Here is a 23,600-nt window from a genome sequence, read left to right on the forward strand (position 1 = left end):
AGAATTTTTGAACTAGATCTCATCAGAGATTTACACCAGTTAGACAGGCAATAAAACAACCCTCTTAAATTAGGTTGCTTTCCTGACTTGAGGAAAAGTCCATGGCTGTTGATTCATCAGTGAGAAATACAAGTGTGCTTATATCTAACCATCAGCACTTTTCTTGGGCTATTTGGTCATTCCATCACGTATCCTACATGATTTTTAATGCACAGACACAAGAGTTATTTAATGAGGAGAGAGAAGGGAGTATAATTCTTAAAAGCCATTGAGTCAAATACTGCTTTTTTTTTTTATTACTTTGAGGCAGTATCTTTTAAAGAACTTGCATATAAAAACTGTGAGTAATTGCTCACTTGATGTAACTTTGCCTTTTGTTTGCTTTTTTGAGGGAGTGAACCTAGAATGGTGGAAAATCCTAGAAGTTGGGGGGTGGGGTTATGGACATTGGGGAGGGTATGTGCTTTGGTGAGTGCTGATTCACAGACCTGTACCCCTGGGGATAAAAATACATGTTTATAAAAAATTAAAAAAAAAAAATCCTTGAAGTTAAGAGGCCTGGCCCCGGTGGTCTTTCCGAGTTATTTCCTTAGTGATCAGCTATCAATGTTGACACATTATGAATTTCATTGTGAACTCCAGAGACTTAAATCTTCTGAGGTTACCCTAACTTCTGCATTCCCAAACTCATTTGGAGCCATGTTGTCAAAACCTATTTTCCCTGTGTGAGTTGTGTTGCACATGCCCAAGGGGGGGTCAGGTAAGGGCTTGGTTTCTTTTTGCATGGATTCAGTAAGTTAAACTTGTTGGCTTCTTGAATACATTGGAACTTTGACATATCTATTCTGTAGACATAGATGTAGAGATACATGTGAGTATGTATATAGAGATATACAGATTTTGTAAAGTCACACAGCCTCAATGGTGAATAGTTGAAGACAGTCGTGAGCTGATGGGACGTGGATGCATTGCCATGTCCTGCACATCCACAAGGCTGTCATGCCTTTCCTATATATTGAACTGTCACAGTGATGATCAGTGGCGAAGAATGCCTCCTGAATTTCTGACCAGCTGCCAGAACAATTGCTTAAGTAGATGTTTCCTGATGTCCAATGACCATTAACATCCTCTGTATACAGCTGGATGTACACAGAGATCCTAGAGGTATACTGTCTATACTTTAGTGAAATCTATAGAAAAGTGTTGTTATTGTTATCCACTGGACTAGGGAAGTCAAACAAAGCCCTTCACAGAGGACAGAAGCCCTTTCTATTTTTTTATTTGTTTATTGTTAAAAAAGATTTTATTTATTTATTTGACAGACAGAGATCACAAGTAGGCAGAGAGGCAGGCAGAAAGAGAGAGGAGGAAGCAGGCTCCCTGCTGAGCAGAGAACCTGATGTGGGACTCTATCCCAGGACCCTGGGACCATGACCTGAGCCGAAGGCAGAGGCTTAACCCACTGAGTTACCCAGCTGCCCCCAGAAGCCCTTTTTAAACATCTGTTTCCTTAGAGATCAGAGTGGGTCTCTGAACCGCCTGGAGACCCATGCGAGGATCACACACCAGTGCCAGTAAGAGTATGCCAGTAATGCATGTTCCAAGACCTCTGTCCCTCCCCGCCCCAAGTCTGGAACCCAGTAGAACTCTAGGATGGTTGAATGCTATACCTCTGAATAATGAAGTGACTCCGCATAACCAGGATGCAACCGTGCCCATCTCAGGCTTCCCAGAGATCCCCAAAGCTGTGTGTGTGGTGTCAGTAGCAATGTGAAGTCTAGGATTGAATGCCTCTTTTTGTGGTGGCTGAACTTGAGGAGGAATACAGTGTTAAACCCAGGGACTTTTATTTATTTATTTATTTATTTAAAGATTTTATTTTTTTATTTGACAGACGGAGATCACAGAGAAGCAGGGAGAGAGAGAGGAGAAGAAGGCTCCCTGCTGAGCAGAGGAGCAGATCCCAGGACCCTGGGATCATGACCTGAGCTGAAGGCAGAGGCTTTAACCCACTGAGCCATCCAGGTGCCACAAACCCAGGGAGTTTTAAAATCTTACTTTCCAAAAGATGGGAAAGAGAGCTAGCACTCAGGGTGAGGTCACACCTGATTACCCAGCTGGAGTTTGAGCGCTTGTAAGCTTATTGGCATAGCTGTGTGATAGTTCCTAACTAAATGGCCAGGGCCTTTGATCAGAAGTTACTTCCTAGTTACATGCAGGTCTCATAGAGCTGTTCTCAGTAGGCATTGTCCTTCTACTGTTTCAGTGCTATTGTTCTGAATGAAAGGTTTGTCCTCATTATGTTTAGTATGAGGAGTTTTACATTTTTGTTGTGACGAAGACCACTTACACCAACTTCTTTCCTGTTAGGAAAAGATTGATTCTATCTGCTGGGGGCTGCTGGGAAGGATGGGGAGTGGCAGAGGAGGTGATAGGTTGAACTGGATCCTGTATTTTTTTTTTTTAATATTTTATTTATTTATTTATTTGGCAGACAGAGATCACAAGTAGGCAGAGAGGCAGGCAGAGAGAGAGGAGGAAGCAGGCTCCCTGCGGAGCAGAGAGCCTGATGTGGGGCTCCATCCCAGGACCCTGGGATCATGACCTGAGCCGAAGGCAGAGGCTTTAACCCACTGAGCCACCCAGACGCCCCTGGATCCTGTATTTTTTTTTTTTTTTAAAGATTTTATTTATTTGTCAGAGAGAGAGAGCGAGCACAGGCAGACAGAGTGGAAGGCAGAGGCAGAGGGAGAAGCAAGCTCCCTGTGGAGCAAGGAGCCCGATGTGGGACTCGATCCCAGGACGCTGGGATCATGACCTGAGCCGAAGGCAGCTGCTTAACCAACTGAGCCACCCAGGCGTCCCTGGATCCTGTATTTTATTAAGGAGTTGTATCCCCTTTTCTTTTCTTTGGGCCCAGGTTGTGTCCTCAGAATGCTGCTCAACTCAGTGTCCCATACCGTCCTGCTAATTAGTTGTCGTTGACACCTGAGCTGATACCAGTGGCCACTTCCAGTTTAGAGGGATTATTTTCTCTGCTAATTTCTCTACAAATTTGCCTTCAAAAACAGCTCTCTGGGTTTTGGTTTTTGTTTTTAAAAGTGGGGGCTCAGGTTGGAGTCCTTTGACCTTAGCAGAAAAAGGGCCAGGTCTTGAGACAGAAGGGTGATCCGAAAGGGATTGGGCATAAGGAACCCTTGCTTTTTACCCCAGGCCCCTTGCCCTGTCACCAATGGGTCGTGGGCCTTTGGATGAGCCTAGAGAACCCTGTAGAGGCTTAGCTTCAATTAGAGCTAACCAGCCAGTATATCGTCTTCTTGGGTAAGTTCAGTTCCTCCTCACTACCCTTTCCCACAGGGCTTTATGAACCTAATCTGTCTTAGTGTATGGACTTTAAAATGACAGGGTTTGTGTAAGCTATTGAGAAAGGCTAATGAATCCATCGTTGAACTTAGTAACAATTTAGAATCCTCCTTTCAAAACTACCATGTAGGCTGGGCTGTGAGTTACCCAGAATTTGGAGTGTAAAAAGCAAAGCAAATAAAAATCTGCTTCCTGTCTGAGCTCACACTAACCCAGAGCCCTCCTGCTGCCCACCTCTTTGTCGTATTTTTAATCCACACTCTTGTGGCTTGAACCAACCCTTGTCCATGTTCTAATCTTGGAGGGCAGAGTTGTGTTTTCAGACAGCACGCGTTTACTTAAACAATAGACCCTCTTGTTGTCGGTTCTGCTGCTTTCACTAATTTATCTTGACTTGATGTTCATTAGCACAGGCCATTGGCAAAAGCGCATACCTCTAAACTTGGCTAATTCCTCGGCTTCCAGTATCAGAACAGCTGAGGGGAACTTAGCCATCTTCCTGAATGGTGCTTTTCTGCCAGAGCCAGCCTTGAGTGTGGCAGGTGATGCGGGCTGGTCTAGCAGTGATGAGCCAAAACCAGAGGAAATCTGGAACCACCAAGGGAACTGGCGATGCTTCCTTTTTTTCCCAATGGATGCTTCCTTTGCTTTCCAGTGGATGCTTTTTCCAAGGATGCTTCCTTTTTTCCCCCCAATGTATTCCCCTTCTGCATCCCCGTGGAAGCCATGGCACAGTCCAAAGGCTGGAAATTAAAAGCAGTTTGGGTGGGGAGACACCACAAGTAGCCCTAGAAATTCAGCCACTGGTTTACAAATTGAATAGCAACTCGTGGAAATGCCGAGGCTTAGGGAGTACTTGGCAAACCATCAAGGATAGCTGTTGTGCCTGTTGTTCACTGCACAAGGGCACTGAGCCAAAGGGTTAAGTGGGGCCAAAATCCAGCCCTTGCTCTATCTGGCAGAAGGCGGTGTTGGCCTGGACAGAGGGAGGCTTTGTTCAAAGGCTCTCAGATATTGTCCTCTCACCAAGCCATGTGCACACACAGGAATCCTTTACCCATGTTGAGCTCCTTCTCCTGATTTGTATAATGGTGCCATTTGGGCTAATGGGGGCCCTAATGCTTGCTCCCGCGCCCTGAGAGCACCTCAGACTTTTATGGGAACTCTGAATCCATCTTGGCCTCAGGAGCTCAGGAGATGGTCTCTCAGAGATCCCTGAGGGCAGGAACCCCATGGCATGAGATGATTTCAGGGTTCACGTGACAACACATGTAAGAGGCTGCAGGAGATTCTTATAGGCACTTAACTCACAGCTTTAATTCTCGGTGCGTTTGTGTTTAGAATGACCTTATCTTTGCCAATGAGTTGATTCTTTGTTTTAGTCAAAGCCAAGTTGTCACCAGCACGGACTGAATTTAGGAAGCACGGGTTTCATGTAAAAAGACCAAATGTAAGATGGGATTATTGTAGTGTGACAAAGAGAGGTCTTCACGGTAAGACAGGTTTCTGACAACTTCTGCTAAGAAAAGAATGAAACGTTTGCACTGTTTTTGGAAGGATTTGGGCTTCAAATGAGCAAATATGCACGGGTTTTTCTGTGTTTGTGTGTACTTGCTCCATAAACGAAACCTGAGAGACTGCGGGCTCGATGAATTCCAGAGAGTGGGCTAGAAGATGGAGGAGAGATGGAGTCACTTAGATGTCAAGCACCGTTTTTCTTCTGTAGGGAAGAAATGGCTGGATTGAAGCCAGAAAGTTCCAGAAGAGGAACACTGCTCTTGATACTTGATTCAAGGTCTTCATCTTTATGTCCCTCTGTGTCTCCTTCATTTTGTCTTTCTCACACGTGTGTGTACACTTCCCCCCTGCCACAGCTGATCCACTAGTGATTCAGATCTGCCATCTCCCTTGTAGGATTCCCTGCAGAAGTGACCATGTAAAGTTTCAGGCGTAACACACAGAATGAAGGGCATTGTTTCCAGCCCTCTTCGGGTGAAAGAACATACTTAGCTGTGGGTGTGAATATGGCTGCGATTTCTGCAGCAGAAGCATTGTTTGGTATCCAGTGGCAACATTAGCTTATGTTTACATAAAGAAAAAAAGTGTCATCTGATATGAGCTCAGAAAACTGCTGCCACAGGCCTTTGAAACAATTAGTTGAGACTATTTCACAGAGCATTAAGCTTAACAATGTCAGTCTGTTCCTAAATGCTCTTCAAGAAAAATTTTTGCAATGAGGCCAAAACTTAGGCTGGCAAAAGGGCAACCTCAGATATGCAATCTCATTCTCTTTTTTATTTTTTATTTTTATTTTTTTTAGATAAAATTGACCTACAACAGACTTCACGTATTTGAAGTGTAATTTGCTAACTTTTGACATGTATGTATCTGTGAGACCGTCACCGTAATCAAGATAATGAACACATTCATCACACCTAAATGCTTTCTTGGGTTTTTTGGTAATCCCAATCTCCTACCCCTCTCTGTGTACCCTTCCCCTGGTGGGAAATGCCTTCTGTCACTGTAGACCAGTTTGCATTTTCTAGAGTTTTATGTTAAGAGTACAGTTTTTTTTTTTTTTTTTAAGAATTTATTTATTTATTTGACAGACAGAGATCACAAGTAGGCAGAGAGGCAGGCAGAGAGAGAGGAGGAAGCAGGCTCCCCGCCGAGCAGAGAGCCCGATGTGGGGCTCGATCCCAGAACTCTGGGATCATGACCCGAGCCGAAGGCAGAGGCTTTAACCCGCTGAGCCACCCAGGCGCCCCAAGAGTACAGTTTTATACTCATTTTTGTCTGGCTTCTTTCAGCATAATTATTTTGAGATTCATGCATGTTGTTCACATCGTTAGTTCATTTGTTTTACTGGTGAATAACATTCCATTGTGTGATCACTCCACAGTCTGTCTATCCGTTCACCTGTTGGTGGACACTGGAGTTGTTGGTGGCATTGGGCTGGTACTAGTAAAGTTACTATGGACAATTATGTATAAATCTTTGTAGGGATGTATATTTTCTTTCCTCTTAGGAATGGAAAGGTAGTTGTAGGTTTAAGAAACTACCATGCTGTTTTTGGAAGAGTTATACCATTTTATGTCCCACCAAAATGAGAGTTCCATTTCTGGTGGGAGTTCTAATTCCTCTGAATCCGTGCCAACACTAATGGCACGTGAGCCATTTCATTTCTTTGTGGTCTTAATATTTCCTGAGTAATAAGGTTGAGCATCCTTTATGTGCATTGTACCACTTGTATATCTTCTTTGATGTGTTTATTTACAAAATGGGGCTGTATCCTCATTATCTATAATGATATTTGAGTATCATTATATAGACTGAATTCAAATCTTTTATCAGGTACATGATTTGCAAATATTTTCTTCTAGTCTGCGGCTTGCTTTTTTTTTTTTTTAATATTTTTATTTATTTATTTGACAGAGAGAGATCACAAGTAGGCAGAGAGGCAGGCAGAGAGAGAGGAAGGGAAGCAGATCCCCTGCTGAGCAGAGAGCCCAATGTGGGACTCGATCCCAGGACCCTGAGATCATGACCTGAGCTGAAGGCAGCGGCTTAACCCACTAAGCCACCCAGGCGCCCTGCGGCTTATCTTTTTATTCTAACAGTTAAATCTCTCAGTTTTTTCAGTTCTCTCAAAGAACTGAAGTTTTAAATTTTGATGAAATCAATTTTATCTTTTTTTTTCCAACAGATCTTGCTTTGGGTGTCATATTTAGGAAATCTTAACCTAAAGCCACCAATATTTTCTTCTATTTCTTCTTCTCACAGTTTAAAAACTTCAAATTTTGCATTTGGATCTGCGATCTGTGTGGATTTCATTTTTCTCAGCTGGGGCAAGTTTTGATTCAAAGTTAAAATTTTTGCAAATACACATCCAATTGTCCCAGCACTATTTGCCAAAAGTATTTTTTTCCCACTAAATGGCCATTACACATTTGTCAAAAATCAGTTGTTCATATGTTAATAGATGTCTATTGTTGAGCTCTATTCTGTTTCATTGATCCGTGTGCCTTTCCTTACTTCACTGCTCCTAACTGTGTAATCTTGAAATTAAATAGTTGTTTCTGTTATTCTGGTTCTTTTGCATTTTCATATGAATTTTGGAATCAGCTTTTCACTTTCTATAAAAAGCCTCTTGTGATTTTGATTGGATAGCATTAAATCTTTAGACTGGTTAGGGGAGAATTGCCAACTTAACAGTATCTGCCTTCCAATCTATGAATAAGGCTGTAACCTTCCATTCAGGTTTTCTTTTCTCTGTTTCAGTAATGTTTTATTTTCAGTAATGAGTTCCTTCACATTTTTGCCAGATTTATCCTTCAGTGGCTTTTATTTTGAATGATATTATAAGTGCTTAAAAAGATTTTAAATCACTGATTGTTTGCTGGTATATAAATATACAATTTTTTAAAAAAGATTTTATTTATTTATCTGACAGAGAGAGAGAGACAGCGAGAGCAGGAACACAAGCAGGGGGAGTTGGAGAAGGAGAAGCAGGCCTCCCACCACCGAGCAGGGAGCCCGAGCCAAAGGCAGACACCCAGAGACTGAGCCACCCAGGTGCCCAAAAAACCTTACTAAAATCATTTATTTGTGCTAGTAGCTTCATTGAACCTTCTGTTAAGTTTTCTACATACATGGTCACGATATCCTCTATTAAGTTAGTTTTACTTCTGTCTGGATGCCTTCTTAGATTGACTTAGTTTACTGGTTAGATGCTTCTGTACAATGTGGAATAGAAGAGATGAGAGGGGACTTTCTTGTACTTGATCACAGAGGAGAGTATACAGTGTTTCTCTGTTGAGTGTGATTTAACTATAGGTGTCTTGTGGATACTCTGTCAAATTCAGGAAGTTCTTCTGTTACTAGTTTGCTGAGGTCCCCCCCCCCCTTATTAGGAATAGATGTAGGAGTTTTGTCAAGTGATTTTTCTGTCTCTTGAAATAATCATATGGTTTTTCTTTTAAAGTTTCTTAATACAGTAAATTGACTTTTATTTTTCTGGTGATTTTTTTTTTTTTTTTTTTTTTTTTTTTACCAATCTTGCATTCCTGTAGAAAACCTGTGTGGTCTTGATGTATTATCTTATACATTAAGTTCAATTTGCAAACATTTTGTTTAGAATTTTTGCATCTATTCATGAGGGATGTTGGTTTGCAGTTTTCTTATAAGGTCCTTTTCTGCTTTTGGTATCACAATAATGTTTCACAGAGTGAATTGAAAAGTATTTTCTCCTTGATTTTTCTGGAAGCGCTTGAGAGGAGTTTGTATTTCTTCAGTAATATTTGGTGGCCTCACCAGTGAATGCATCTGGGTATTTTGTTTGTAGGAATGTTTTTAAACTACAAATCCAAGTTCTTGAATAGATATAGTGCTATTACATTTATTAATTCTTCTTGAGTAAGCTTTGGTACTTGTGTCTTTCAAGAATTTTTTTCTTTTAACCTGTGATTCTGAAATTATTGCCATAAAGTTCATAATATTCTCCCATCTATTGATTTGAGGCTTTCTTGAAGCATTTGGCATTTAGGTATTTAGTGCTGTAAATTTTTCTCAAGAGTCCCACATACTCTGTTTTCATCTTCATTTAGTTTAGAATACTTTCTAATTTTATTTTTAACCTTTGACCCCACTGTTGAGGTTTATGTTTTAGTTTACAAATATTTGGGGAGTTTCCAGAGATCTTTGGTGATGATTTCTAATTCTATGTAGTTAGAGAACTAGGACTTAAAATACTGTTTATGTATTTAGATTTGATTTATAGCCCAGAATAGGTTCTGTCTTGTTTTTTTTTTTTGTTTTTTTTTTTTTTTTTTATTTATCAGAGAGAGAGAGGGGGAGAGAGTGAGCACAGGCAGACAGAATGGCAGGCAGAGGCAGAGGGAGAAGCAGGCTCCCTGCTGAACAAGGAGCCCGATGTGGGACTCGATCCCAGGACGCTGGGATCATGACCTGAGCCGAAGGCAGCTGCTTAACCAACTGAGCCACCCAGGCGTCCCAGGTTCTGTCTTGTTAAATGTGCATATGAAGAGAGTGATTCCACTTTTGATGGGTAGAATATTCTATAATTGGCAAGTAGGTCATAGTAGATTCTGAACGATTTTCTATTTGTTGGGTCAATTGTTGAGAGAGGGGTATTGAAATCTCCAATTATAATTACAGATTTCTCTAATTTTTACTGTTCAAGGAGTTTTTTTTTTTCCTCTTTTTTATTCTGAAGTTCTGATAATAGATTTAAAAATGTTTAGGATTATTCTGTCCTCTTGATTAATGATCACTTTATGAAATGGCTATTTTTATTCCTAGAAATATAAATATATAAAACATATTGCTGTGAAATGTACACTGTCTGGTATTGTCACTCCAGTTGTTTATTTATTTATTTTTTAAAAGTAGCATGCTGTATCTTCTATCATTTTGGTTTTAATCTGTTTAAGTTTTTATATCTAAAGTGTGTTTCTTGTAAGCAGCATATGCGTGGGTATGTCCTTATCCAGCTGACAACCTTTGACTTTAATTTGGGGTGTTAGATGGCTTAAAATGAATATGCCTATGTGATTATTATTATTATTATTATTTTTTAAATATTTTATTTATTTATTTAACAGAGAGATCACAAGTAGGCAGAGAGGCAGGCAGAGAGAGAGGAGAAAGCAGGCTCCACGCCGAGGAGAGAGCCCGACGTGGGGCTCAATCCCAGGACCCCGAGATCATGACCCGAGCTGAAGGCAGAGGCTTTAACCCACTGAGCCACCCAGGCGCCCCATGATTATTATTTTTTAAGTAGGCTCCACACCCAGCATGAAGCCCCAACATGGGGCATGAACTCATGACTCTGAGATCAAGACCTAAGCTAAGTTCAAGGGTCAGATGCTTAACTGACTGAGCCACCCAGGTGCCCTTGAGTGTGATTATTGATATAGCAAAATTTAAGCCTTTCATCTTGCTGTTTGTTTTCTTATTGGTCCTTTTTTTTGGTTTGTTTTCCTTTCTTATTTCTCTGGCTTCTTTTAGGATTGAGGTTTTAAAAAGTGATTTAATTTTAGCTGCTTTGTAAAAGTAAAGTTTATTAGCTCATTAGCTAACTCAAAGCTTATTTGTTTTTAAAGATTTTTTAAAAATTTATTTATTTGACAGAGATCACAAGTAGGCAGAGAGGCAAGCAGAGAGAGAGAAGAGGAAGCAGGCTCCCTGCGGAGCAGACAGCCTCATGTGGGGCTTGATCCCAGGACTCTGGGATCATGACCTGAGCCAAAGGCAGAGGCTTTAACCCACTGAGCCACCCAGGTGCCCCTAAATCAAAGCTTATTAAAGCCTATTAGCTTTATTTGTTTGGGTGGTTGCTGTAGTTTATATTCCACGTCTTTAACTTCTGATCTACTTCAAAGTGATATTGTTTTACTTCACTCACAATATAAGAACTTTACAATAGAATACTTTTATTTCTGCTCCTCTCCTCTGCCTTTAATGCTATTTTTCATACATTTTAGTTTTGTGTATCTAAGAAGCCACAGTATATTGACAAGATTTTTGTTTAAAGAGACATTTATTTATTAAAGGGACTTAAATAATAAGAAACAGTCTTCTGTGTTTGTCTGTGTACTTAGAATTTTTGGTGTTTTTCATTCCTTTGTGTAGCTCCATCTTCCACTTGGTATCTTTGTCCTTTGATTTGAAGGACTTCCTTTGACAGTTTTTGTAGTGCAGGTCTTCAAGCTATTTTAAGCTATTTCAAATAAAGCTTATTTTTAAAATGTATTTTTATTAGGTATAAAATTCTCAGTTGATGGGTTTTTTTTCTCTTTCCGTACTTTGAAGATGTTCAGACATCTTCTCACTTGCATTGTTCCTGGTGATAAATCCACTGTCCTCCTGATCTTTGTTCCTCTGGACATAATGTGTCTTTTTTCTCTGACTGGTTTTTAACATATTCTTTTTTACTACTGATTTTAAGGAGTTATATAATTATGTGTCTTGCTATAGTTTTATTCATGTTTCTCATGCTCTGGGTTCATTAAGTGTTTTAGATCTGCAAGTTGACTGTTTTCATCAAATTTGGAAATTTTTTTAGCCCATATTTCTTTATTTCTCCTACCCTTATCTCTCTCTTTTTTTTTTTTTTTTAAAGATTTTATTTATTTGACAGAGAGAGATCACGAGTAGGCAGAGAGGCAGGCAGAGAGAGAGAGAGGAGGAAGCAGGCTTCCGCTGAGCAGAGAGCCTGATGCGGGACTTGATCCCAGGACCCCAAGATCATGACCTGAGCCGAAGGCAGCGGCTTAACCCACTGAGCCACCCAGGCGCCCCTCCTACCCTTATCTCTTAAAGGAATTCTGATTATATGTATCTTCGGCAAAAAAGTTGTTTTGTAGTTCATTGGTGCTCTTTCTGTTTTTTAAATTTGTTTCATTTTGGACAGTTTTTATTGCTATGTTAAGTTTCCTAATCTTTTGGTCTGGAGTGTTTAATCATTAATTGCATTCAATGTGTTTTTCACTTCAGAGGTTGCAATTTCTTTTGTATAAGTTTGATTTGGGATTTAAAATTTTTCTTTTTCTGTTAAAAAACTTAAGTAGAGCTAGACTGCAGTTAAAATAGTTTTAATGTCCTTGTCTGTTAATTCTAACATCTGCATCTATTCTGGGTGGCTCTGAATGATGTTGTGTTCTCTTGCTTCTTATGTCTTGTAATCTTTATTTGCAGACATTGTGAATTTTACCTTCTTGGGTGCTGGATATTTTTGTATTCCTGTAAACATTTTTTTTTATAGATTTTATTTATGAGAGAGAGAGAGCACGTGTGCAAGCACGCACGCACAATCAGGGGGGAGAGGCAGCCTCCTGCTGAGCAGGGCACCCGATGTGGGGCTCTATCCCCGGACCCTGGGATCATGACCCGAGATGAAAGCAGATGCTTAACTGACTGAGCCACCCAGGTGCCCCTCCTATAAGCATTATTGAGCTTCATTCTAGGATGCAGTTATTTTGGAAAGTTTGACCATTTTTGGTAATTTTTGTATTTGCTAGGTGAGACCAGAGTCTAGATTTAAGTATTCCCTGCTATTGAGGGAAGACCCTTCTGAGGACAGTGAATACTATGAATTATCTGCTCATGAATTATGAGATTTTGCAATCTGACTAGTGGAAATGTCTACTTTAGAACATTATGTATTATATTCCATCTTAATGTAAAATATACACGTGTTTCCCTTATTTAGTGATTGTTTTATGAATACATAATAGACATCAGGTATAGAATAGCAAATAAAACAAAATCCTTGCTCTTAAGGAGTCCACATTCTATGGTTGGAGACTTACAAGGCAATAGTTATATACTATGTCAGGTTAAAATAGATGCTTTGAAGAAAATAAAGTAGTGTAAGGAGAGAGAATATGATGAGGAGTAGAATAAGATATAGTACCATGAGTGCGAATAACTTTTTGAAAAGATGACATTTGAGTAGAGACTGGAATATGAAGTAAAGGAACACACCAGGTGGCTGTCTGGGGGAAGGACATTCCCGATATTTGAATAAGTACTGAGATGGAATAGTAAGCCAGGAGAATGGGTTTGACTTGTTTGAGGGAGACCAAAGTTAGTATGGTTGGGAGCTGGTAGAAAGTAAGGGAAGGAACAGTGAGGATGAGGGTGGAGAGAGCACACGAGGAGAGCGGGAGACCATGTGAGGCTTTGCTGCGTGTGGCGAGAACTTTGGGTTTTGCGCTGAGGGGGATAGAAATAATTTAGGGGTTTTGGGAAAGGTAATGGCATGATCTGCTTTAACTTTTTAAAGGTATGCTATGTAGCTATATGGAGAATTGAGAGAAGGTGAAGGGCAGTAACGAGACCAGGTGAAAAGCTGTATGATCATTCAGGCCAAAGTATTGGTAGTGGTGAAGGCAATGGGAAAATAGACTCAGGATCTGGTTAGAAGTTAGAGCCTGCAGGGCTTGTTGTTGGGTTAGCTGTAGGGTAAGAAAAAGAATGAAATTAGGAATGGCTCATCGTGCTTTTGTTTAGTTTTTACCCCTCTCCTTGCGCTTACTTATTTACTTGTGTAAATCTTTATACACAAGAAGAAAAAAAGTTGCCATTAGTAGGATGGAGAAGACTCGGGGGAGAGAATCAAGAGTTCAGGTTGGATATGTTGAGTTTGAGATTCCCTATATAATTTCCATTAAACATTACACGTCTGGAGTTCAAGGTCAAAGTCTGGGCTGGAGACCCATTGACATGTAGAAGGCATGTGAAACATGGGCCTAAATGAGATCACCCAGGAAGTAAGTAGAGTTGGAGAATGAAGGAAGGCTAAGGATTGGGTTATTGTACATTTAGAATTCAGGAAGATGAGGAAGAACCATCAAAGGAGACCAAAAAGGAATGGGCAAAGAAGCAGGGTGATACCTGGGACAGGGACATCCTGGGAGCTAAGAGAAGAAAGTATTTCAAGAATAGAGGTTGCAATACACTATGTCAGTTGGTATTCAGAGTTGAATAAAACGAGGTCTTAGAATTGACTTTGGGGGGGCACCTGGGTGGCTCAGTGGGTTGAGCTGCTGCCTTCGGCTCGGGTCGTGATCTCAGGGTCCTGGGATTGAGTCCCGCATCGGGCTCTCTGCTCAGCAGGGAGCCTGCTTTCCTCTCTCTCTCTGCCTGCCTGTCTGTCTACTTGTGATCTCACTCTGTCAAATAAGTAAATAAATAAAATCTTAAAAAAAAAAAAAAAAAAAGAATTGACTTTGGGACTTGACAAGGTGGAGGACATCAGTGACCTTCACAAGTGCAGTCTTGTGGAAGTGGTAGGAATGAAAGTCTCACTGGGGTGAGTTCCAGGGAGCCTGGGGAGAGGAACTGGCAGTAGTGAGCATGGATGGTTTTTGGAATCATGTTGTGTAGGGGAACAGAGGACTGGAGTGTAAGCAGATACATATGCCCCACCTGCTTAAATGTCTTAAAGGAGGTATAGGAGAGGGCACTCTGGTTACCCATGAGAGAGAGTGAATAGACTTGGGTACGGAGGAGATGGAGGAAACATCGTGTATTGTTTTCTCTTCATCATGCTTGTGGTGCTCTTAATGAGAAGCAACCCTCACAAGTTTGTATCAATACACTATGTACATATAAACATAGAATATGGCATACATAGTATGATTAGGTCAAACAGTAAGAAAAAACTATGCAGGGAAAAGGAGGAAAATGTATAGAATATTTAAAATAAGGTATAAATGAAGTGAACTTTGGAATCAAAGTACTAGGAGTTTTCATACAAATCACTTCATGTCTCTTAGCCTTGGCTTCTTTATTTGCAATATATAAAAATACTATCATCAAGGGTTAGTGCGAAGCTTATCTGGAATGATGTATATTAAGTGCCTGGAAATCAGTAGGTTCCTGGGCCATTATTATCACTTGAATTTTTCATATTGTCTCATGTTTTAAAAGGAACAAAATATTCATGAATTACTAGTGTAATTAAAAGTCAGAAACACTGAAAACAGATGGGAACAGCAGTTAGTAGTGTTTGGTTCTAGGTTATCTCCTATCCAGTATAGTTTCTGTGCTTTTAAAAACCACGAGGTCAGGGGCGCCTGGGTGGCTTAGTGTGTTAAGCCTCTGCCTTTGGCTCAAGTCATGATCTCAGGGTCCTGGGATTCAGCCCCGTGTCAAGCTCTCTGCTCAATGGGGAGCCTGCTTCCCCCTTTCTCTCTGCTTGCCTCTCTGCCTACTTGTGTTTTCTCTCTCTGTGTCAAATAAATACAATCTTTAAAAAGTAAAAATTAAAAAAAAACCCCAACAGGTCAACAAATAGTTTCTTTAAGTAGAAACATCAGGTGATTTTTTTTTTTTCTTACCCTAGTCACTGACTGTTTTGAACAAGAGCAGAAGGTGTATTGGGGGTGGGGGGCAGACTAAAAGCTCGGAGGGCACCGACCATTTGAAAAATTAATTGGAGAAAATCCAATGCATCAAAAAATAGGTTAATGAAAACGTTATTTCCTTTATAGATAGCCTTCCAGGCCTCCATCTGCTGCCTGGGTTGAGGTCTTTCATGTGGTTTGTGAAGAGAGTGGCTCACAAGGACAGTTCCAGTTTAACTAGTGTCCTGGTGTCATTACTTACAGTGTCCTCTCTCACTTCCAGAAGTGTCCCAGTGTGGATGACAAATTACAAGGTCCCCCTACCTAAGGGATGTGGAATCTGCAGAAGTTTTCACAGGACTCAGTACTGCTCTTGGATGGTTTTGCTTGAAGATTTGTATCTTAACGTGGGGAGTAGGCTGGTGTGTCAGTAAGATTAAAAGGATATCCAGGTCAGCTTCTAAACTGAAATTCTGTGATGAAGTGAAGAAAGATAACATTTGGTGCTGGACAGTGTCATTTTCTGTCCTGGCTACATGAGTGGCATAAGTGCAGTTTCTTCATGTAAGCCCAAGGAGCCCGAGGAATAAATTTATATTTAATAAAGTATAAATTAAGCCCGAGGAATAAATTTATACTTAATAAAGTATAATGTGTTGCAAACAGTAAGGCTCTATTGAAAATATAAATGGGTTTCATATGTACTATTCCCTGTGAGTCTCACCATAATACCTAGTTTGGTTATTTATTTATTTAAAAAATTTTTTTTTAAGATTTTATTTATTTATTTGACAGAGAGAGACCACAGGTAGGCCGATAGGCAGAAGCAGAGCAGAGAGCTGAGCAGGGAGCCCTATGCGGGGCTTGATCCCAGGACCCCAAGACCATGACCTGAGCCAAAGGCAGAGGCTTTAACCCACTGAGCCACCCAGGCACCCCTAGTTTGGGTTTTTAAATAGATGTGGAAATAGCTAGTAATTGATTTGGGAATAAAATCCAAATCTCCTCATGCTCTTTCCATTAACACACATGTTGGAAAGCCTTTGCTAGAATCTCTGGGGAAGGCTTTTTCTGAGGAGGACAAAAAGTGCATTGAAGGGGCCTTCTGGAGTGAACTGCATGGTTACTTGTTTAGGAGACCAAGTTCTCTTCACTCTTGGCAGTAATTTTGCTACATAGGTATTGAGAAGAAGTAGAGTTTTGGACTCGAAGTTCTTGCCTATCTCCAGTGTTTTATTTTTACTTTTGTTTAATTTAAAGATTTGTTTATTTCAGAGCACGAACAATGGTAGGGGAAGGGGCAGAGGGAGAGAAAATCAAGCAGACTCCCTGCTGAGCGTGGTGTCTGATGCAGGGCTCCATCTCTTGACCCTGAGACCATGACTCTATGACCCCAGCCAGAATTAAGGGTTGGCCGCTCAATTGACTGAGCCATCCAGGTGCCCCAATTTCCAGTATATTTTGTTTGTTTGTTGTTTTAAAGATTTTATTTATTTATTTGACAGAGAGAGAGATCACAAGGAGGTGGCAGAGAAGCAGGCAGAGAGAAGGGGGAAGCAGGCTCCCCGCTGAGCAGAGAGCCCGATGTGGGGCTCGATCCCAGGACCCCGGGGTCATGACCCGAGCTGAAGGCAGAGGCTTTAACCCACTGAACCACCCAGGTGCCCCTCCAATGCTTTTTTTTTTTTTTTTAAATTAACATATAATGTATTATTAGCCTCAGGGGTACAGGTCTGTGAATCACCACCTTTACACTCTTCACAGCACTCACCATAGCACATACCCTCCCCAATGTCCATAACCCAACCACCTTCTTCCCCCTCCAATTTTTTTTTTGTTTTTTTTTTTTAAAGATTATTTATTTATTTATTTGACAGAGAGAGAGATTACATGTAGGCAGAGAGAGAGAGGAGGAAGCAGGCTCCCCGCCGAGCAGAGAGCCCAATGTGGGACTCGATCCCGGAACTCTGGGATCATGACCTGAGCCGAAGGCAGCGGCTTAACCCACTGAGCCACCCAGGCGCCCCCCCCCCCAATGTTTTTAATACCAAAGCCAACAAACAGCCTACCAGTTGGCTGACTACTGTCAGATTTGGGTATGTGCCATTTGTCTTAACCTTGGAAATTCCTTTGCCTCCTTTTCCCCTCTGAAAGCCTGGTAGAGCAAAGGGAAGGTAAGCCATGGACAGAACAGTTAAAAGAGCTTTAAGGGGTTGACCTGATACCATTTGAGGCTCTTGCTTAGTACTTAAATCACATACCAATTTCTAAATTAAGCATTACAGTATGGAATTTAAGGAAGGAAAGAAAAAATAGAAGCTTATAGCTAATTACTCCTCCAACTACTTTTTTTCCCTAAATGTACAGTCTTTGGAGAAGTCTTATTGTAAGTAATGCTTTTATCTCAATGCCAAGTGATATTTCATTTTGATCTAGGAATCCAGGGCCTGGATATGCATTTCTTTTTGCAAAATGTTAGCATTTTGTCTTGCTAAATTAAGTAATGATAAAGGAAAACTCCAATACAACTCTTTCCTGCTATCCTGAAATCCTATCAAGACCCCACATATCTGAGAAAAGGAAATTGTATCATAAGGTTTAACACAGAAGTTGTAAAGGCTGGTCTCTGTTAAAGCTGGGCTGTCAGCAGCCTGCAAATTAGAACTCTGGGGAATGTTGAAGCTTAAAGTTCATCTTTAACATAAAGGGGGTTCACACAATGCTATTCTGAGGGCTAATCTTTAGTGACAGAGAAAGGAGCCTCAAGTGTTGTTAGGGAAACCCCAATCTTCCATCTTAAGCATTTTTTACTTTTATTTTAGACATCAGCTAGTCATTGCCAAGAATATGTCTGAAGGGACTGATCCCAACTATTTGAAAGGGCTTTCCTTTTGTATAAGGTACTTAGAAAATCATGTAGTATTCTGTTCTGTGGCATATTTTACGTATACCATGACCACAAATTACAGTGATCCTAATGATTTTTTCCCCCCAAGTTGATGGCAGCATGGACTTGTGAAAAGAAAGCTCATGGAGCTGGGAGGCAATCCTTACTACTACTACAGCGATTTAAATTAGATTTTACTACTAATTAGATAAGCTGTTTAAACCTTTGTTACCTCAGTTTTCACATCTGTAAACAGATTCAAATAACTTCACTATTTACCTTATTGGAATTGTTTCATGGTCACATGGATGATTAGATGTCAGATCCTTTGAACAGTAGAATCCTGACTGGTAGACTCACAATGTTCACCTGCATCTAGTTCATCTACAAGGGAAAATTTCTCTTCCTGACTCTTCTTGCAATTGGGCAGGTCATATGACTCTTCCTGGGCAGTGGGTTGTGGCTAGACATGAGTCACTTCTGGGCCAGACTAATTAGTTGGTGTAAGACCCTTTAGGGCTCTCTTTCCCTGTTGTGGTAATTATGGAAATATTTACAGCTGTCTGGAATGCTAAGACAACACATGGACGATAGTTATCTCAGAGAGGTGCCTGGACCCACAGTAGGCTTTGATTCAACAAGAAATAGACCTAGCGTGTCAGAGCAGGGACTGAGGGATTGTTGTTATAGCAGCATAACCCAGCTGATCCAGACAGCTCTCAGTATAAAGCAGTTAGAAAACTATCACTGTGATGATTAGTCAGAAGTCTCCCAGATTCCTCCTAATATTTCTGAATAATCTGCTGGTGTTTCATATTTTGACACTTCATATTCTGATTATTGTAACTCCTTTCCCATCCTCCCACCCCCAAGAATCTCCACTGGCCTTTTGCATGTAACTTAAAAGGATGAACTCTGTTGGTACTTACAACACACAAGGAGAGGTGGTAATTCCAAGAAGTAATGTATCTGGCATTTAATGGCTATTCAACAAACCTTTATTGGCAGTAGGAAGAGAAATTGGATGGTACGGTCGTTACTAGTGATTCCATGTAGCAAAATCGAGTAGTCAACACTCAGTTCTCCTCGTGCTTGCCTCAGAAGCAGGGTTTGGTACATTTCATCCCTCTCTTGCTTGAAATCTTTTTGATGCTTGGCTTTCTAGATGCCAGCATATTCTAGTTTTCTTCCTGTCCTAGTGGCCACTCCTTGGTCTCCTTTGCTGAATCCTCTTATTCATGATATTTAAATACTGGAGTGTTCTAGAGTACAGTCTCTGAAGCTCTTCTTCTTTTCTTTTTAATTTTTTTAATTTTAATACCTTTTTTTTTTTAAAGATTTTATTTTTTATTTACTTGTGAGAGAGACAGTGAGAGAGAGCATGAACGAGGAGAAGGTCAGAGAGAGAAGCAGACTCCCCATGGAGCTGGGAGTCCGATGCCGGACTCGATCCCGGGACTCCAGGATCATGATCTGAGGCGAAGGCAGTCGTCCAACCAACTGAGCCACCCAGGCGTCCCGAAGCTCTTCTTCTTTATCTGAATCTCTCAATCATACCTGCTTTTTGTTTTATTATTGAATGGTTTATTTTTATTGATTTATACATTCTTTTATGTAGGTTTTAGCCCTCTATCATACGTTGCTGGGAATTTTCCTCATTTGTCATTAGATTTTTACTTTCTAGCTTTTCTGTGTAGACATTTTGCATTTCTACATGATCAAATATATCATTTTTAGAAAGGTTTTTGGAATTAGTATGGGACTTGAGGAATTTGTTAATCTGTGAGGTGATGATGTTTAAAATATGACAGTGATCTGTATATTAAAATCATTGGTTTGGAGATGTTCTCTGGGTTGGTAGTTGCATGGTGAAGGGTCAGGTCATTCCATTGCATATTCTTGCTAAATTACACTTGTTACCGTAATAATAATTCACTTCTGTGTAACAACTTCAAATTGTAGTTGCTTAAAACAGCAATAATCATTTATTATCTCTCAGGGGTTTCAGTGGGTCTGGAAACCAGAATTGGCTTGGCTGGGCAATTCTGCATCAGTGTTTCTCATGAGGTAGTCACATATTGTTTCTCATGAGGTAGTCACATATTGGCCTGAGCTGCAGGCATTTGAAGGCTTGACTGCGGCGGAAGGATTTATGTCGAAGGTGACTCTTATAGCTGGCAAGTTGGTCCCTCTTCATGTGGGCCTCTTCTTGGGACTGCTTGAGTGTCCTTATGACCTGATTATTGTTTTCCCCCAGAGCAACTGATCCAAGAGACCCCAAAATTCCAATGTCTTCTAGGACCTAGCCTCAGAAGTCAATCATCATCACTTCCACCTCATTTCATTGGTGGCATAATAGACCAATCTGACTTTAGAGTATGTGTTGGGGGCAGGGGAGAACACTCCTAAAGGCATGGCCTTTAGTGAGATCCTTGGGGCCCATTGTGAAGCCTGGCTCCCACAGTAACCAAAAGGTATTCTGTATTTTAGATGTTTTCTTGGGTTTGACACATGCTTTTAAACTTAAAATACAGGAGTGCCAACTGATGAGTATTGGTTTTATCCAAAGCATTGCTAACTTTATTAAAGTAGAAGAGAGGGGCGCCTGGGTGGCTCAGTGGGTTGAGCCGCTGCCTTCGGCTCGGGTCATGATCTCAGAGTCCTGGGATCGAGTCCCGCATCGGGCTCTCTGCTCAGCAGGGAGCCTGCTTCCCTCTCTCTCTCTGCCTGCCTCTCCATCTACTTGTGATTTCTCTCTGTCAAATAAATAAATAAAATCTTAAAAAAAAAAAAAAAGTAGAAGAGAGATGGGTGAATATTTGCAGACTGCTTGAGTAGGCCCATCAGGACAGAAGGTGTCTGGGAGAATCCCAATGCAAGACCCCTGGTACAATTTCTGGAACTAATGTTCTTATTCTTGATTTTTTACTTCCTCCATACCTCTCTGAATTTAAATATTTTGAAGAAAATAAGGCAGCTAGGGGCAAGACAATGTCTAAGACAGAGGAGGATAACTGCTAATATGCCAACCAGATATAGAAAAGACTCTTTTTTATAAATTATATCTTATTTATTCCTTCAATAGCCATTGATGGAAGTGGATATTATTTTATTTTATTTTTATTTTTTTTTAAGATTTTATTTATTTCTTTGAGGGGGGTTAGGAGTAGAGGGAGAGGGACAAGCAGACTCCACACTGAGTGTGGAGCCTGATGTGGGGCTTGATCTCATAATCCTGAGATCATGACCTGAGCTGCAATCAGGAGCTGGATGCTTAGCTGACTGAGCCACCCAGGTTTCCCAGAAGTGAATATTATCCTTATTGTAAGTATGGCAAAACTGATGATCATAGTAATTCACCCAAGGTCATGGAGTGTTGGTAGAACCGAGATTGAACCCAGGTGTTTTGGTCTCCAAAGGCCATGGTTGGTTATTCTACTACATCTTATTGCGTCCTGTTGATATAAACATAGGAACATAAAATGTCTGGGCATCAGAAAGTTGAAAAACTAGAGTTGTGTGTTATCTGAAAAAATCTGTCAAAGCTAAAAGATCCAGGAAAACATAATCTCAGATAAGAAGGCACTCTGAAAATAAAAAGTGCTTTATAAGTGTAAGTGGCAGTGTTGTTAATATTTTTTAGCTCAGAGAAGTGAGAAAATGAATCATGTATAATTCCTCTATTTCTTCTTCAGAGTATAGTAGAACACCTGCCCATTAATCCTCACCCTGTTAAAACAATAACTGCCTAACTTCCAAGTAGTACATTGGAATTAATGTGTAATTAAAGAAAATTACCTTCCGCTCAGCTATGAAATAGGAATGGCAATATTTCAAGTTAATATATATTCTAGACAAATAAATGTTTTAGATTAGGAAATTCTGCTAAAATGTATAATTTAGGAAGATATCAAATCATCAGTTTAAAATTAAAGCATAAAGAGCTTTATGTCTATAAAAGCATTTTGTTGTAATGTTGATACGGTGTCATATTCGTCTTCAGTACGAAGACATTGTCTTTCTGACAACCAGTGTTTAAAGGATACAAGCCTTGGGAATGGGGAAAGCGTGTTTCTCTTGGATGGCCCCTCTTTTGATGTGTTTGTTGGTCGCATTAACACATTAACAATGAACTGAGATGGCGGGCTTGAGGAGGGGGGAATGATATGTAGCCCTCATTACTGTGCCTTGGCACCGGGCCCATAGACACCAGCAGCAGCAAGAGCCTTGATTTCATTTTAAAAGGAGTTAGAAGAATGTGAAGAAGGTCATAGCCATCAATCAGTTATCACTCTGTTAGATGGGATCTCTTTAAGGAGGAACGTGAAACATATTTTAAAACCTCCAATGAAGGCCCTCGAATGACAGTGTTCGTCTTACCACTTACTAATGAAAGTGCTCCGTCTCGGAAACACAGCTCAAACACTCTATCATAAAATTTGTCGAAGAAAATGATTTCGTTTTAAATTGTCCCAGCTAGAGGCAGCTTATGCAGTCAGTATAGACAGTGAAGCAGGTGTACGAAAGCAAAAATATATATTTTTTGCAGATTTATTGGGTTTCATCAACTTCACATTCTTGTAAGGGGGTCGGTAGTCCTTCCACCGCCGAGCAAAGAAACAGGCGGACGTTAAATGTCCTGCTGAAGGTTGCTTATTGATCGGAAGGGGGGAATAGTCTGGAAGAGCTTTAATCTCTCTGTATGCACCTCTCCTGTCACTGGCTGGAGCCATGAGGCCTCTCGATATCATGCCCTTTGTTTTATTTCAAAGGAAATATTTTATTTTATTTATTTCACTTTTTATTTTATTTTATTTTATTTTAAGATTTTATTTATTTGACACACAGAGACAGAGAGTGCATGCCAGCACAAGCAGGGGAGTGGGAGAGGGAGAAGCCAGCTTCCCACTGGCCGGAAGTCCGATGCGGGGCTCGATCCCAGGACTCCAGGATTATGACCTGAACTGAAGGCAGACGCTTAATGACTGAGCAACCCAGGTGCCCTCCCATAAAGTCTTAATGCTAGTTCATGGTAGCATCCTAGTCCTTCAAGTTGTTAGTGTCAGAATTTATTTTCCTACTGGAGGATATCTAGGTTGTTTCCAAAATTTCCCCTACTATAGATGATGATGTAGTTAACTTTTTCACAAAGATAGCTTTTTTATTTCCAAAAGGTATTATTATTTTTTAGCTAAATTTTTCACGAATGGACTTAGAAGGTCAAGGCTTTTGTTTATGTGATTATCTTCATGGGTTTGCTTTTCCTGTTGGTGATTTTTCTTCTTTATATTACTTTTTGAACGTCTAATCTGCACCTATGGGTTTGCATAGTTCTTTTTTTTTTTTTTTTTAAGATTTTTATTTATTTGACAGAGATCACAAGTAGGCAGAGTGGCAGGCAGAGAGGGGGAAGCAGGCTCCTTGCTGAGCAGAGAGCCTGATGTGGGCCTCCATCCCAGGACCCTGGGATCATGACC

At 40.5% G+C, this 23,600-nt stretch overlaps 1 protein-coding gene across 11 annotated transcripts in view; it reads left to right on the top strand.

The window, feature by feature from the left end:
* LYPD6B (LY6/PLAUR domain containing 6B) overlaps positions 1–23,600 on the top strand; it is a 179,578-nt gene that overhangs the window by 53,733 nt on the left and 102,245 nt on the right. For 4 of the 11 annotated variants that reach the window (XM_059166816.1, XM_059166813.1, XM_059166818.1 and 1 more), the window contains one exon: positions 7,817–7,938. The exons of the other annotated variants lie outside the window; for them this stretch is intronic. The gene's annotated coding sequence lies outside the window, so the exon portion shown is untranslated. The remainder of the gene's footprint in view (positions 1–7,816; positions 7,939–23,600) is intronic. 11 annotated transcript variants of the gene reach the window in all.

This window comes from Mustela lutreola, chromosome 3, assembly GCF_030435805.1.
Source record: "Mustela lutreola isolate mMusLut2 chromosome 3, mMusLut2.pri, whole genome shotgun sequence".
NCBI lineage: Eukaryota > Metazoa > Chordata > Mammalia > Carnivora > Mustelidae > Mustela > Mustela lutreola.